This window comes from Pteronotus mesoamericanus, unplaced genomic scaffold (assembly GCF_021234165.1).
Source record: "Pteronotus mesoamericanus isolate MK-2021 breed Mesoamerican mustached bat unplaced genomic scaffold, CSHL_Meso_final contig_502, whole genome shotgun sequence".
Taxonomy (NCBI): domain Eukaryota; kingdom Metazoa; phylum Chordata; class Mammalia; order Chiroptera; family Mormoopidae; genus Pteronotus; species Pteronotus mesoamericanus.
In genome coordinates this window covers 5,911,783-5,918,764 of record NW_026555187.1, presented here as the reverse complement: position 1 = coordinate 5,918,764, position 6,982 = coordinate 5,911,783, and the positions used below count along the sequence as shown (strand labels likewise).

General features: G+C 44.2%; 1 pseudogene; it reads right to left on the bottom strand.

Annotated features, from left to right (window-relative positions):
* Positions 1–4,298: 4,298 nt before the first annotated feature.
* Positions 4,299–5,308, bottom strand: LOC129074891 (heterogeneous nuclear ribonucleoprotein A1-like; annotated as a pseudogene).
* Between the last annotated feature and the right edge of the window lie 1,674 nt (positions 5,309–6,982).

The following is a 6,982-nucleotide window of genomic DNA, read 5'->3' as shown; positions in this document are numbered from 1 at the left end:
AAATCCAGCTCCCCCAACAAATCAAAAATGTTAAGTTTACCCGCATCCCACGTTAGACATGCTTTAGAATGGCAGCTGCCCCTCTGCAGGGCAGGACATGCCCTGGCTGACAACACGGAGGCCAGGATGGGGTTGGTCAGAGGACGAGCCTCTCCAAAGGGACGGGAACCTCCCACACTGAGGTCCTCCTCCAGCATCATCCCCAGGGTCACCTCCTGCCCTGGGGTGGAGATGAGGATGGGCCTCATACCCGGCGGCAAACTCTGAGGAACCGGATGGAACACTCCTAGGCGGTGCCCTGGCCAAAGGGGGCGGCTGCTGTCAGCCTGCATTCCCGCCCCCACGGTTAGCGTTGCCCTGGGGGGTGTTTACTCCTCCCACCCACTTTTGTACTTTCTGGTCACACCTGACACAGAGAAAGCCCTGAAGTAGCCAAGGGCTGCTCCTCGGACGAAACACGCACAGGCCACCAGACCTGCGGCGGTGAGCGTGTGCGCGCCATCTCTGTGCAACCGGACAGCGAGCTCCTCGGGCGCAGCGATCATACGAGGAGGGAGAAGGCGATGCAGACAGTTCTAACTGTGGGTTAGCGTGATTTTGACTAAAACCTGGAGGTCGTCTTCTCTTTGTTGTTTCACATGGATGGCACATGATCCATCCCTCACCCCCACCCTCTCATTGAAAAGTGAAGCCTTCAGACCACTTCTCTGACACAAGCATCAGATAAGGAAGCAATACAAGAAAAACAGTGGCCTTCCTTCGCTCACCGAGGCGGCAGCCATGCCGGTCCCATCCTCGGGCTGTAATAATCTACAAAATATGAGTGACAAAATCTTACTTTTGTCCCTTAGGTCCTTTGCTGGCCCTTGTTCAACCCGTCCTCAGTAAGCAGCGACCGACCAGAGGGCCAGGCTGGCCTCGGGCAGGTCACTTCAGCTCCCTGAGCCTCACCTCCCCGACCTGTACAGTCTAGAATGGAACTGCGCTGACGTCACAGGGGTCGTCTGAGCATTAAGTACCCGCTGTCTGGAAAGGGGCTTGGTAAATGGTAGAAGCTACTCATATGCCGTGATGTCAGCAGGCCTGGCCCAGGGGCTCCCTGCCCCTGAGGCAAGCCCCGCAGCCCAGCCAGCCAGGGGCTTCCTTCTCTGAGGCATCCAGCTCAGGCTTCATTCTGTCCAAGGGCACATGCCCCATGTTGTCCTAAATTAGTATTCACACTAAAAGTCCCAAAATGGCACCGTGTCTTTTTGGTGCCCGCCCCTGCCTTGCACTCTGCATTTTTACAGTCCGGTCAGGTGGCTGAGGCCTGGCTATGCCAGCACAGGCCTGCGGCTCTTCTGCAGGGCCCTCTGCCTGCCCCTACCGCTCCCCTCCCCCGAGCACCGTCTCCCCAGGGTGCCACATGCTCCCCATTGGACTTTCTCCAGCCCACTCACACCCATCACTCTGGAGCCGGCTTCACCTCGCTCTTCTGTGAAACTTTTCTAAGGCCCCTCCTCCCACGCATTCCCCAAGTGTTTCTTTCTTCTGTGTCTAGCAGGTGCCCGCCCTGTGCAAGGCGTGGGGGGCGCCAGGGCCAACCTGTCAGAGTTGCTCCTTCCCTCGTGGATCTGGAGACCTTGCTGGTAATAATGGTCCGGAGCTTAGACAACCTGCCTTGGGAGTTTTTCCTGCGTGGTTACTTCATGCACATACTTTGTGCAGACGCAGCCGGACAGCCAGATCTGTTAGAAAGGCTCTTTGCAGAACCCCCACCCCGCCCCAGAGCAAAATAACATGAGAATTTGTCAAAATAGTTCATGCCGCCACTCGTGGCTGTGAGGTGAAGAAATACATGGGGAAAATTCCCAAACTCTGAAGGATATTCAACACAATGATCAATTTAAAAATTAAAAATGCACGAGCAGGCCTTGATGACTTACCAGGTACAAAAGGTTTACTGCAAGGCTCCTAGACAAACATGAGTTAATGCAAGTTCTTTTAGAAACGTTTCCATTTGAAAAAAAAATTCTGGTACTGTAAGTGTCCAGACGCTGAGACTGACTAGTTTCCGGTTTGACAGGTGAGAGGAGGGGACTTGTGTATTCATGAAAATCAGATGCCACCTCGTGGACAGAAGTAGAAATGCAGGAATTTAGCTGAGCCAAAGACTGGATTGCTCTGGGAATCACATACTTGCACAGAATTACAGTCTACAAGCAACATGCTCCATCCCAGAGGGGACCGTGTATTTCCGCTTTTACCCTCAAAATCCTTCTTTTCCCTACCCTATGATGTCCTTACAGACATCGTCTTTAACTCACACTCACGACATTACAAGCCCACTAACGCCTGCCCTCTCTAATCTTAGGGCTGGCTGTCACCTCACCCTAAATCCGGTGTTGATTAACCCCGGAAAAGCCCTCAGATAAATTTTGATCTCTGAAGAGCAAAGGTGACATCGCAGATACTCTGAAGGGTATTAAGTGAAGCACAGTTTCATTTCATAAGCAAAGAAAATCCCAGAGGCAAGAAAATGGATGCTTTGGTAAAAGTTATTGAAGCATCAAAGAATTTTTACATGTTTTATAATTTGCAATATTTATATTTTGTGATATTTTATGAATTACATATTTCTATTTTACAATATTATTTTATGCTATTTATTTTTTATAACATTAATAATTTGCAATATTTTATAGTCACATATAAGTAACCAATTTTGACATCCCTGAAAGTCCAGCATTTTCCTCAGACTAAGAGTTATTCACTAGAAAAGGTCGATATAAACATAATCGTGCTTTACTGAAGTTATTATCTATTTGGATGTTTTTTAAACAAAAGTTTAGACGTGCACTATAGAAAGACACAGACTGTCAGAGCAGATCAAATAAGACCCAGTTGTAAGTTGTCTACAAGAAATCCCCCTTACATATAAAGACACAAACAGGTGAAAAATAAATGGATTGAGAAATAAATATCATGATAAGAAGAATTAAATGAAATAACCATATGAATTTCAGACAGAGTGGACATCAGAGCAAGGAGAATCCTCAGGGAAAAACAAGGGCACACCCAGCGATGAAGAGTCCATTCCCCAAGAAGGAAAACAAACCTTAACGTGGATGCACCTGAACACAGAGCAGCAAAGGCTATCAGGCCAAAACTGACAGGACTACGCGGAGAGGCAGATGGCTCCTCTATTGCAGCTGGAGGCCTCAGGACCCCGTCAGAAAGGGACAGGCCCAGCAGGCAAGACAGCAAGTATGTAATTAACACCACCGTTAATTATCTGATATAACGGACATCTATAGAGCACTTCATCCAGCAACAGCAGAGCAACATTCTTCTCAAGCTCACACGGAAGAGTTACCCAGGGGGACCACATTCTGGGCCCTAAAACACACTTTAGCAAAATTAAAAGAAAAGAAATCATATAAAGTCTGCTCTCAGAGCCCAGTGGAATTAAATTAGAAATTGGTAACAAGAGTTAGCTGGGAAATCCAAGCATACTTAGAAATGGACATTAAACATTTCTAAATAACATGCGGGCCAAGGAAGAAACTAAAAAAAAAACGTTAAACTGTTTTAAACTACATGAAAATGAAAACACAATTTATCAAAATTCATGGGATGCACTGAAAGCAGTGCTTAGTGGAAAATTGATGGCTTTGAGTGCTCACTTTAGAAAAGAAGAAAGATCTAAAATCCATCATGTAAGATTTCACATTAGAAAACTAGAAAAGGAAGAGCAAATTAAACCCAGCATAAGGGGGAAGAAAAATAATAAACATTAGAGCAGAAATCAATGAAATTGAAAACAGAATTCGTTAGAGAAAATCAATGAAACCAAAAGCTAGTGCTTTGAAAATTGTTAAACCTCTAGACAGGTTAAGGAAAAGAGAGGACACAAATTACTAATATCAGAAATGAAAGAGGGATTATCACTACAGATCCCATGGACATTCAAAAATAAAAAGAACTACTATGAAATTTATTATTTTTTTAAAAGACACATTTATTCAGCGTCATGACCAGACTATTACATTTAGCAATCAACAGCATGGGTGCCAAAAAAAGAAAAACTACATTAAAAACCTTTCGTTGGAATGCTTTACACTTTCCAAAGAACAGAAGCTACAATAACCTGTTACACAATTAGTCACAAATACAGTCCTTGAGTTTTTGCCCATTCACATGAGTATTGTCTAAAACGTGTCTTCTTTATGGCAGCTGGGCCCTGCCACCACTGTGCCTGGCTGAGTTCACAAATCTGTCGTAACCTGTAGCTTTCTTGTCACCTCTCTGCCTCTCCTCTCCTGCTAAGCTTTGTTTCCTGGCAGCAATTAAAACCTTCTGCCACTGCCGTAGCTACTGCTGCTGCTGGAACCACCATAGCCACCTTGGTTTCGTGGTTTGGCAAAGTATTGGCCTCCACCACCATAGGGGCCAGAGCATCTGCCTCCAAAGTTTCCTCCTTTCATGGGTCCAAAATTTGAAGATTGATTGTTGTAATTGCCAAAATCATTGTAGCTTCCGCCACCTCCAGAACTGCTTCCATCACTACCAAATCCCGTACAGCCATCCCCACCGCCACCACGGCTGCCCCCAAAGCCGCCTCGACCGCTGCGGTTTCCTCCACGGCCAAAGTTGTCATTCCCACCAAAACCACCTCCGCGGCACCTCCAGAGTCTCGACCTCTTTGGCTGGATGAAACACTAGCCATCTCTTGCTTAGACAGGGCTTTCCTTACTTCACAGTTGTGGCCATTTACAGTGTGGTATTTCTGAACGACAATCTTGTCTACAGAGTCATGGTCATCAAAGGTTACAAAAGCGAAGCCTCTCTTTTTGCCACTGCCTCGGTCAGTCACGCTTTCAATCACTTCAATTTTCCCATACTGTTCAAAATAATCTCTTAGGAGATGTTCTTCAGTGTCTTCTTTAATTCCACTGACAAAAATCTTTTTCACAGTTAAGTGGGCACCTCGTCTTTGAGAAACTTCTCTGAAGACAGCCCTCTTTGGTTCCACAACTCTTCCATCCACCTTGTGTGGCCTTGCATTCCTGGCTGCATCCACCTCCTCCACAGTGGCCTATGTGACAAACCCAAAGCCTTTGATCCCTTGGTGTTTGGATCTGTCATCAGCACACAGTCTGGGAGCGTCCCCATTGCTCAGAATGGCTCCTCAGGCTCTCATCAGTTGTCCCAAAGGTCAAACCCCTGAAAAAGAGCTTCCGTAGCTGTTCCGGCTCTTTGGGGGACTCTGACTTAGACGTGGTGACTGCAGGAGAGGAGACTTCACTGATGCTACTCAGAGGCATCCACCGGCAGAAAGGAGCTGAAAATTATAAACCATAAATTTGACAGCCTAGTTGAAATGGACCAACTGCTTGAAAGGAACCATCTGCCAAAAACTCACACAAGAAGAAACTACCTGAACAGTCCTGTATTTACTAAATAACTTGAACCAATTGTAACATTCCACATGGAAAGCACCAATCCCAGATGGTTTCACTGATGACTTTCTACCAAACATTTAAGGAAGAAATTACCAGTTCTCTACAGTCTCTTCCAGAAGACAGAAGCAGAGTGAATACTTCTTAATTCATTCCATAAGGCCAGAGTTACCCTAATAACAAAAGCCAGACAAAGACATCACAGGAAAACTGCAGATTAAAATCTCTCATGAACATAGAGACAGAAATCCTCAGCAAAATATTAGTAAATCAAATCCAAAAATGTGTAAAGAGAATTATATACCATAATTAATTGGGATTTATCCCAGGCACACAAGATTGGTTCAACATTTGAAAATCAATGAATGTAATCCATCACATCACCAGGCTAAAAGACCATATCAGGAGATGCAGAAAAAGCACTTGACAAAATCCAACATCCGTTCATGATTAAAATGCTCGGTAAACAAGAACAGAGGAAAATCGCTTGAGTTGATAAAGAAGATCGACAGAGAAGCCACAGCCAACATCATGCTTCATGGCGAGAGATTCAAAGCTTTCCCACGGTTTCAGGACCAAGGCAGGGATGTCCGCTGTCACTGATCCCTTTCAACATCGCGTTGGACATCCTGGCTAACGCAGTGAGACAAAAAGCAAGAGCGATACTAATTGGTAAGGCAGAAATAAAACTGCTTTTGTTCACAGATGAAATAATTATCTATGTAAAAAAATTAGAAATTGGCAAAAAAAAACAGGACCCTTCTGAAAATAGTGATTATATTAAGGTTTCTGAGTATAAGGTTAATATACAAAAGACAATTATTTTCCTATATACCAGCAATAAATATGTGGGATTTTAAAGTAGAAATACATACAATTTACACTGGCACCCAAAATATGAAATACTTAGGTATAAACCTAACAAAATATTTAGAAGATATGAGGAAAACTACAGAACTCTGATGAAATGAAAGAAACAAACAAGTGAATGCTCATGTATAAGAAAATTCAATATTGTTAAGATGTCAGTTTTTCCCAATTTGATCTATAGATTTAATACAATTCCAGTTGAAATCCCAGAAGGTAATTTTGTGGATATTGACACACTGATTCTACAGTTTACATGGAGAGGCAAAAGACCCAGAATGATGAAATCGATATCCAACCTCAAGATTTACTACATATAAGCTACAGTTGTCAAGATAGTGTGGTTGAGGCACTAGAAAAAAAAGAAAAAGAACAATGGAACAGAATAAAGAGCCGAGAAGTTTCATCAGCTACCAAATTTAAAATTTTGACTCCGTATACATTTCTAAAATTTGAGAATACGTCCAAGCTTACCCAGTTCTCTAGACTTGCCTCCTAAAAGTACCATTGTTGCGAGGAACATGGGATCTTTTCTTCCGTGATGGTGTGGATCTGAGGTGACACGTGAGGATTCCAGTGTCCTGTTGATGTGGCTTCTCTTGGAAGCTCTTCACTTGCTCTTAGTCACCTGTTGCAGTCACTTTCCATAGTGGAAGGGAAAGCTGGATTCAACC